The sequence below is a fragment of the Cryptomeria japonica genome, chromosome 2 (genome assembly GCF_030272615.1).
Source record: "Cryptomeria japonica chromosome 2, Sugi_1.0, whole genome shotgun sequence".
NCBI lineage: Eukaryota > Viridiplantae > Streptophyta > Pinopsida > Cupressales > Cupressaceae > Cryptomeria > Cryptomeria japonica.
The window spans coordinates 59,507,610-59,516,175 of record NC_081406.1 but is presented as its reverse complement, the minus strand read 5'-3'; positions in this window follow the sequence as shown (position 1 = coordinate 59,516,175).

Below are 8,566 nucleotides of genomic sequence, written 5' to 3'. Positions count from 1 at the left end.
TCACACACTTCATTATTCCTTTTTCATTTCCTTGGAGATTGTTTTGGGTTGATGGTTTGTATCCTACATGTTACATCTAATTAGGCCAACCTAATTGATGTTTCTTTGATTGTGAATGGTATATAAAAATGAAATCTATTTGGAGGATGATATATGTTGTGTATGTGATATGTGAAGTTGTGTATGGTGTATATTGTGAGTGCAAAGGTTTGCAAGTGCAGATGAGCAATAATGAAGTCAATTTCAAATGTGTAATAACAACAAATTGTAATCAACATTTCAGAGGATGCGTACTTCTATAGTTCAACTACATTGATTCGTTGTATTCACCTATATTGTATCTTTCTCTAAAGGAGTGATCTCCGGTGTTTGCAAGTCCAATGTATCTTACCCTAAGGTTGTGCACCTTAGTCTTGCAAGTCAAAATCAAGAGTAGTGAGCCACCTTGGCCCTAAGCTTAAAAGTTTGTAACTTATTTTCATATAGCAAGATAGTTCTCACCATGGTTTTTCCCTCATTGGGTTTTCCATGTAGAATCTTGGTGTTCATATGTGATTTATCTTTTGTGTTTCAGTTCTTTACTTCTGCACATATGGTGATTGGAATGAATGGTAACTAAATGGTTAGTTTGGTTAAGTATTAATGCATGTTGATTCACCGCCCACTCCTCCCCCTCTCAACATCTGAAAGTGTTCAACAAGCACCAAGAGGACAACAATTCAATACCAGATTCAATTATTCCTTTTCTAGTTATTGTTTTAATTACAATATTTTTGGTCATTAAGTATTGGATTATAAAAGAGGTCTAGTTACAAGAAATAATTTTGTCAATAGAAATACATTTTCTCCATTATTTGATTTCAACATCATTTTCCATAATTGCAACAACAATGGATATATTGCAAGAAAATGTAGAAGCAATTTTTTGAGTCATTCTTTACCAAAATACAAGGGAAATAATGTTGCTAGTCATTAAGGTGATTCCGAGAAGGTTTGGAAAAAAAAATTGGAGGAGCAAAACTGTGAAATTTTTTTATAGCCCAAACTACACTACATGCTTAGAATGAGAAAAATCTATGGATAATTGATAATGAATGTTCAAGCCACATGGTCAAAGACAAGAGAAAGTTCATCAACCTCAAATAGTACAATGAAGGAGATGTTACATTTAAAAATAACTCTGTTGTCCAAATTTCCAGATAGGGTATATTGAGTCTGGATGGTGGAAAGATAAAGACCCACAATGTCTTATATGTAGAAGGTTTGAAACATAATCTCCTAAGTTTCAGTCAAATTTGTGATAGTGGATACATTTTGTCTTTTAATTTGAAAGGATGTGAAATAAAAAAGAAGGATACTTGAGAATTGATTATGGAAGGAAGTGAAACTAACAGTGATGTATATCATTTGAGTGAGGTAAATGGACAAAACTGTTTTGTCATTATGAGAGAATAAATTTGGTTTTGGCATAGAAGAATGGGAAATATCAATTTTGATGATCTAGTGAGAAATGTCTCAAAAGGTATGGTAAGAGGCATGCCCAAGATAAATAATCCTCCATCTACAAGTTGTAAACCATTTCATGAAGGAAAAAATACAAAGACCGGGTTCCCCACTAAGGAGTATTGTACTGCAAAGCCATTGGATTTGATTCATGTTGATTTATGTGGTCCTATGAGAAAAAAGAGTCTGCAAGGTGATAGGTATTTCATTATGCTTATTGATGCTACAATGTCTTGGATTGGTTTTCTGAAAAAGAAATCAGATGCTTTTAAGTTTAAATATTTTAAGGCACTATTTAAAAATGAAACCAATAGAACAATCAAATGCTTAAGATTAGATAGAGGTGGAGAATTCACCTTTGATAAATATGAAGAATATTGTGCGACAATAAAGAAACTATATGAACTATGGAATGGGATATGAACATCAGTAAGGCTCTTTAAAATATTTGAGAGTAAATTCTATATCAAAAGAGATGAGGAAAATTTGTGTATGTTTGATTCTAGACTAGATGAAGGTATTTTTCTTGGTTACTCAATGACTATCAAAGAATATAGATGTTACAACAAGAGATTGAAGAAATTAGTGGAAAGTGCAATTGTAAGTATTGATGAGTTGGTATTGCCAAGTGAAGCTCTAGAAGAAGATGTCAAGATTGACTCACGTCATAAAAGTGGTGAAGACCTAGGAAATGAATTAGAAATAACAAGTGAGAAGACTCCAACAAGGTATGTACAAAAGAATCATTCTAAGGAATAGATCATAGGAGACAAATATTTTGGTGTTCAAACTAGAATTATAAAATCTCAAAAATTAAGTGAGAAAGTACATTTTTCACTGTTATCAAATATTGAACCTAATAGTTATGTGGAAGAAAGCTAAGAAAAAAGTTGGAAAGATGGTATGGAAGAATAATTATATTTGACCAAGAAGAATGAGACATGGGAGATAGTACCAAGACCTAAGTACAAAAATGTGATAGGCACAAGGTGGGTTTTCTAGAACAAGTTGAATGAAGAAGGAAAAGTGATCCAAAGCAAAGTTAGATTAGTATGCAAGGGGTATGCTCAAGTTGAAGGTGTAGAAGTTGGAGAGACATTTTCTCTGGTAGAAAGTCTGGAATCTATCGTAATGTTTTTGTCTCTATCATCATTTAAGAATTTTGCAATTTATCAAAAGGATATGAATTTTGCTTTTCTAAATGGGGAACTAGAAGAGGAAGTTAATATTGAATAGCCAAAGGGATTTCAGTTCTTAGATAGACCAAATTTTGTATGCATATTAAAGAAGGATTTATATGGACCCAAGTAAGCTCCAAGGGTTTGGTATTCCATGCTAGACAAATACTTGAAGCAACAAGGGTTCCAAAGAGGTTGTGCTGACAATGACCTACATATAAAAACCGATAATGATCATTTACTAATAGTTGTGGTTTATGTTGATGATATTATCTTTAGAGGAAGTAGTGATACTGTGGTAAATAATTCGATAATGATATGCAAAAATGATTTGAGATGTCAATTCTTGGTGAGTTATCTTTCTTTCTTGGTTTACAAATTTCTCAATTACACAAGTGTGCATTCATTTCTCAGGCCAAGCATATAAAGGAGATGTTGAACAAGTTTAAGATGGAAGATGATTGGGAGTTTGTTATATATGACTACATCCAAATCGAATATCATGTAGGAAATTGGAATGGTAGCAATATTTCAAGCAACACCAAAGGAGACTCATGTCAAAATTGTGAAGAGGATTTTTTGGTACCTAAAAGATACAATGGACTTTGGATTATAGTACCCTTAGAATGAGAATTTCAGTTTGATTGCATATATTAATCCAAAGTGGGCAAGATGTATTGATGACCAAAAGAGTACAAGTGAAGGATCTTTCTTTCTTGGTGATAACCTAGTCTCATGGTTGAATAGGAAGCATGATTCAATATCCTTGTCTACCACAAAAGCATAATACATTGCAACAATTTCTTGTTGCACTCAAGTCTTATGGATGTAGTAGAATATGAAGGAGATGAAGGTGAAGGTTGATGAACATACTTCAATTATGTATGATAATATAATTTCTATTAATATCTTAAATAATCTAGTAATGCACTCAAGGACAAAATACATTGCAACTAAGTATCATTTGTTGAGAGAAAAAGTTGCAGACAAGGAGGTGAAATTGGAGTATGTTGAAAGTAAGGAACAAATTGTAGATATTCTTATGAAACCTCTTCCCAAGGATACTTTTGAATATCTCTAGAAGAATTTGGTGGTTGTTTCTCCCTCCTCTTGAATCAAAATGAAGTACAAGGTAAGGGGGTGTGTTGACTCCCTATCACAAGAAGGCTAGTGGGCTTGCAGATCTTTAATGCAAATGGATAATAAATAAAAACCCTCACAACTAACTAATACCTCTTTTCTTTATAAATTCGCCAATCAAACACCAAACTACAAATGCACCTATGATTTGAATTTATTTTCTTGTGCTCCTCATTATATTCCCGATCTCTACACCTCACCAATTTCTCTAATTTCAAACTTTTCAATTTCCTTTTTATTTACCTCTCTTATATGCACATGTTACAATTTGGATGCCTCTATTCTTAGATGCTCTATTTGAATATGTTCTTAGTGCACTCCCCATTCATTATTTTTTGCACACATTCTCTTCAAAATGTATGTTTCTATCAATTATCTACCAACACCTTTAACAACATTTCTTATGCCTCTATCTTATTTTTCTCTCAACATGATGGGAAATCTTGTTTTTGCATTTCAAGCTCTTTTGCTCTAGCAAAAACCTCTATGCTCCTTCAACATTCACACTCTATTTCTCTATTATGTATTTGTGGTGCTTGGTATTTTTCATGCTCTACACCTTAACTTAAATCTACAAATTTATCAAACTTTATGTATAGGCTTTCCCATGCTTTCTTATATGCTCCCTCTTATATTCTCTCTTCATTCTTTCATTTGCTCTATCTCTCTAAACTCTACTAGGTTCCCTTTCCTCTATTTGACAATGCCCTTTCTTTTTAAAGGAATTTGATTTTTTTTATAACTTCAAAAGCCTCATCAACTTGTTGGCATTCACCTTCCTTTCCACATCTCCTCATTCATTTTCTCGATTTCATAGTTTTTAAACCTTTCATCTTTCTCTCTATATTCAGCACCCCTAAAGATATTTCTTTTATTTCTTTGACACAAAAATATTATCTTTAAAAATAAATAAAAAGGGTTTTTTTTACACTCCAAGAGGGATGGAGGTTGTCTTTGTCTCTTTAACTTCCCAGACTGTCACATCTATGAATTTGGTGATGCAGATTTTTAATTTTCTTATGATGTTATTGCATCAAAATCTCTCTGTAAAATTTTGTGACCATAACTCACAAAAGTGGAGTTGAGTAATAGGACTACTCCTCTAGATAGTAAACTATCTATAGCATACTCCAATGTTATTATTGACACCATTCCTCTTTCTTCTCTTCTTTGTCTTTTTTTAGCACCTAGTTGGAACAATAATCACGCTTCCCCAATAACCCTACTCTACACTTATCTTCCTCCTTCCTCTCATGGATTCATATTCACCATGAACCATCTTCCTCCTCCAAAGAGTTACTCTTCTCATCTTGTCCTCTATGGGTTTTGGCCCACCACAAATTGGCCACCTCACCAAGTCTCACCTACACATCCTTTTACAACTTCCACACTCAGATATGCAACATTCGTATTCCACACTATCACTATAGAATCATCTTTCTTGCACACTTCAACACACAAATCCATCTCAACTTCTACATCACACAATTCATACAAATGTACCTCTATCACCACTACTATGGCAACATCCTCTACCTTCATCATTTTATCCCAATGCAAATTAATATTGTAAAATGTAGAAAAAATATTTATTACCTCTTCTTCCTTTTCTATCGCAAAATTTTCTTCTTCACTTTCTTAAACATCTTCTTCATCTTCATTCACTACAACATTCGTCTTCTCGCCTCCAATGACAAGTTTTTTAGGTCCTTGCTCAAGTTTCTCTAGTAAATTTTCTTCTAGCAATTTATTTTATTCTTTCCATCTCCTCTTTCAATAAGAGACGGTCCTTATCTTCATCAATCTACTTGTCAAATTTAGGACTCAAATTCCATCTCTATTATATTTTCATCACTGCTCAATTTTTCACTCACTTCTTCAAGTCATGCTTCATCTTCATCAGGCTCTTTGTTAGACACGAGACCTGCACAAATCTTTGAGCTCTCATTCTTCTTTACTGTCTCAACAATTGCAACACTTTATTCCTCTTTAGTGCCATCTACTTGACACTCTACTACAATACTTTTGTCTTCATCTTCCAACATGAAGATGTCTTCCTTACTAGTGTTATCTACACTCTTGTGCTATCTACAATTTTGTGGGCTGCCTTCACATTATTCTCCTTCAATGTTCCTTCTACCAACAAGCTACAACTATCTTCTTTCAAGTGGCTTTTCTTCTTCTCAAACTTCTCTTCCAATTTTATTTCTTCTACTTCAATCTTCCTTTCCAATACGTCTAATATAGCTTGGATTTGTTTTCTTGTTCTTCCTAATAATTTTATCAAAATGAGATTATTACGAGTCTCTACATGACCCAACTCATCCTTTTTTTTAAACTCATCAAGTCTTTTAGTCATAGGCTCACTCATCCCTCTACAATCATAAGTCCTCCCTACAATAATGTCCTCCCTGCAACAATTTGATGTTGTTTATCCTCTACCCAACAATAAGTTTCTAGAAGATACACCTCTCTTGTGCACATTCTACCTAGCCTCAACCCTCGCCAGAGGATAACAACTCACACACACATCTCTGCAATTTACGGGTTTTGGGGATGTTTCACTTTATCTTTTCTAGCTTCACTTGTCTTCTCCATTCTTGCAGGAAAATTAATTTTGAGTTGTTGCGAATCGACATAATTACTACTCTTAGATTTTATTTCACATTAATCCAGTTCAAATCACAAATACCTTATTCACCTTTTGAGAACAAAACAAAACAAAATTCCAAACATTACCATGTCTGCACAAATCCAAAGTCAAGAAACAAATAAATAAAAACTCTCACAAACAACTAATACATTTGTTCTTTATGATTTAACTAGTCAAACACCAAGATACAGATGCACCTATAATTTGAATTTATTTTCTTGTGCTCCACATTAAACTCACGATCTCTACACCTTACCAATTTCTCTAATTTCAAACTTCTCAATTTTTTTTTCATTTTCCTCTCTTATTTGCACTTGTCACCATTTGGATACCTCTATTCTTAGTTGCTTTGTTCGAGTTTGTTCTCAGTGTACTTTCCATTCATTCATTATTTGCTACACACAATCCCTTCAAAATGTATGTTTTTGTCTTTTATCTACCAACACCTTTCTTATGCCTCTATCTTGTTTTTTATCAATTGATAACATGATGGGAAATATTGTTTCTACATCCTAAGCTCTCTTTTTCTACTACACAAAAACCTCTATGCTCCTTCATAATGCCCACTCTATTTCTCTATTCTACATTTGTGGTGCTTGGCCTTTTTCATGTGTTGCACCTTGACTTATATCTACAAATTTATCTAACTTTTAGATATGGTCTTTCCCATGATTTCTTCTATGCATCCTCTTCTATTCACTCTACATTCTTTCATCTACTTTGTCTCTCTAAACTCTACTGGATGCTCTCTCCTCTGTTTGGTGATGCCCTTTCTTTTTAAAAGAATTTGATTTTTTTTATATCTTCAAAAGCCTCATCCATTTGTTGGTGTTCACCTTCCTTTCCACACCTCCTCATTTCTTTTCTTTATTTTGTTGTTTTGAAACCTCTCATATTTCTCTCTGTATTTAGCGCCCCTAAAGCTCTTTTTATATTTCTCCAATGCAACAAGTCTTATATTTAAAAATAAATAAAATAAGTCTCTTCACAATCCAAGAGAGATTGTGGTTGTCTTTGTCTCTTCAACTTTCTAGTCTACCATATCTATCAATTTGGTGATGCAGATTTTTAGTTTTCTTGGGATGCTCCTACATCAAGAACACTCAAGTAATTTCAAGAGTGGGTAAGAAAAAGGAAGACAAAATTTTGTTGTTTTAAGTTGTTGGCATTTTTTATGTTCATGTTGTGATTATCATTGATGGACACACACTTGCATTAAGATCATCTTTATATGTATGAGTTAGAGCACAACCGGTATTTGTTCCAACCGGTATGTTGTAGGTATGTTGTATTATAGTCTTTAGAATATTGATGTTTTGCAGAATGTGTTTATCGGTCTAAAGCAGTATGTTGACCTCAAGTGGTACGAGGGATTAAAGTGGCATAACACATTTCTACCAGTCTTCATTTTTGACAAACTGGCAACCAGTATTTTGTATGAACCGGTAATACTCTGTGATGAGTTACCAACTGGCATTTTGTGACGAGTTACCAATCCACCGATTGTTTGACAGTGTCGACACACTGGCGGTGCTTCTTGTGTCATGTTACTGAGTATGTCTAGATTCATTGAACCTAGGAAATTGTGATGTAATCCTATTGGACCGACATGAAATCAGATTCCTTTATAAGGACATCATGTCTAGGGTTTTAGTTAAGAAGATGAAGTTGCAAAAAAGGTTTATGTTGTTGCTAGGGTTTAAGGTGGTTGAGGAGTTGAAAAGAATATGAATGTGTAGAAGACTGAAGTAATGCAGGAGTGCATTAAGAACGAGCTATCAAGGATCTAACTGAGCAGTCTGTGCTATTAGATAGATCAAACACTTGTTGATTACTCACATATTTGACAAGTCTATAGCCCTTAACCGGGTAGGCCCAAAAGCCTTTTGTAAAATCCTCTAACAAGGTGGTTCACATCTGTGGATCTAAAATCCTCTAGCAAGGTAGTCCTTGATCGGACTTATCTCCTAACAGAGATTGAGATTCCTAACAGGATCTGTTCTAGTGAAGAACATTGTAAGACCTTAACCGGTCTGGTTTCTATTTTGTAGATAGTGACTTGTGAGTTCCATCTCACCGTGGTTTTTCCCAT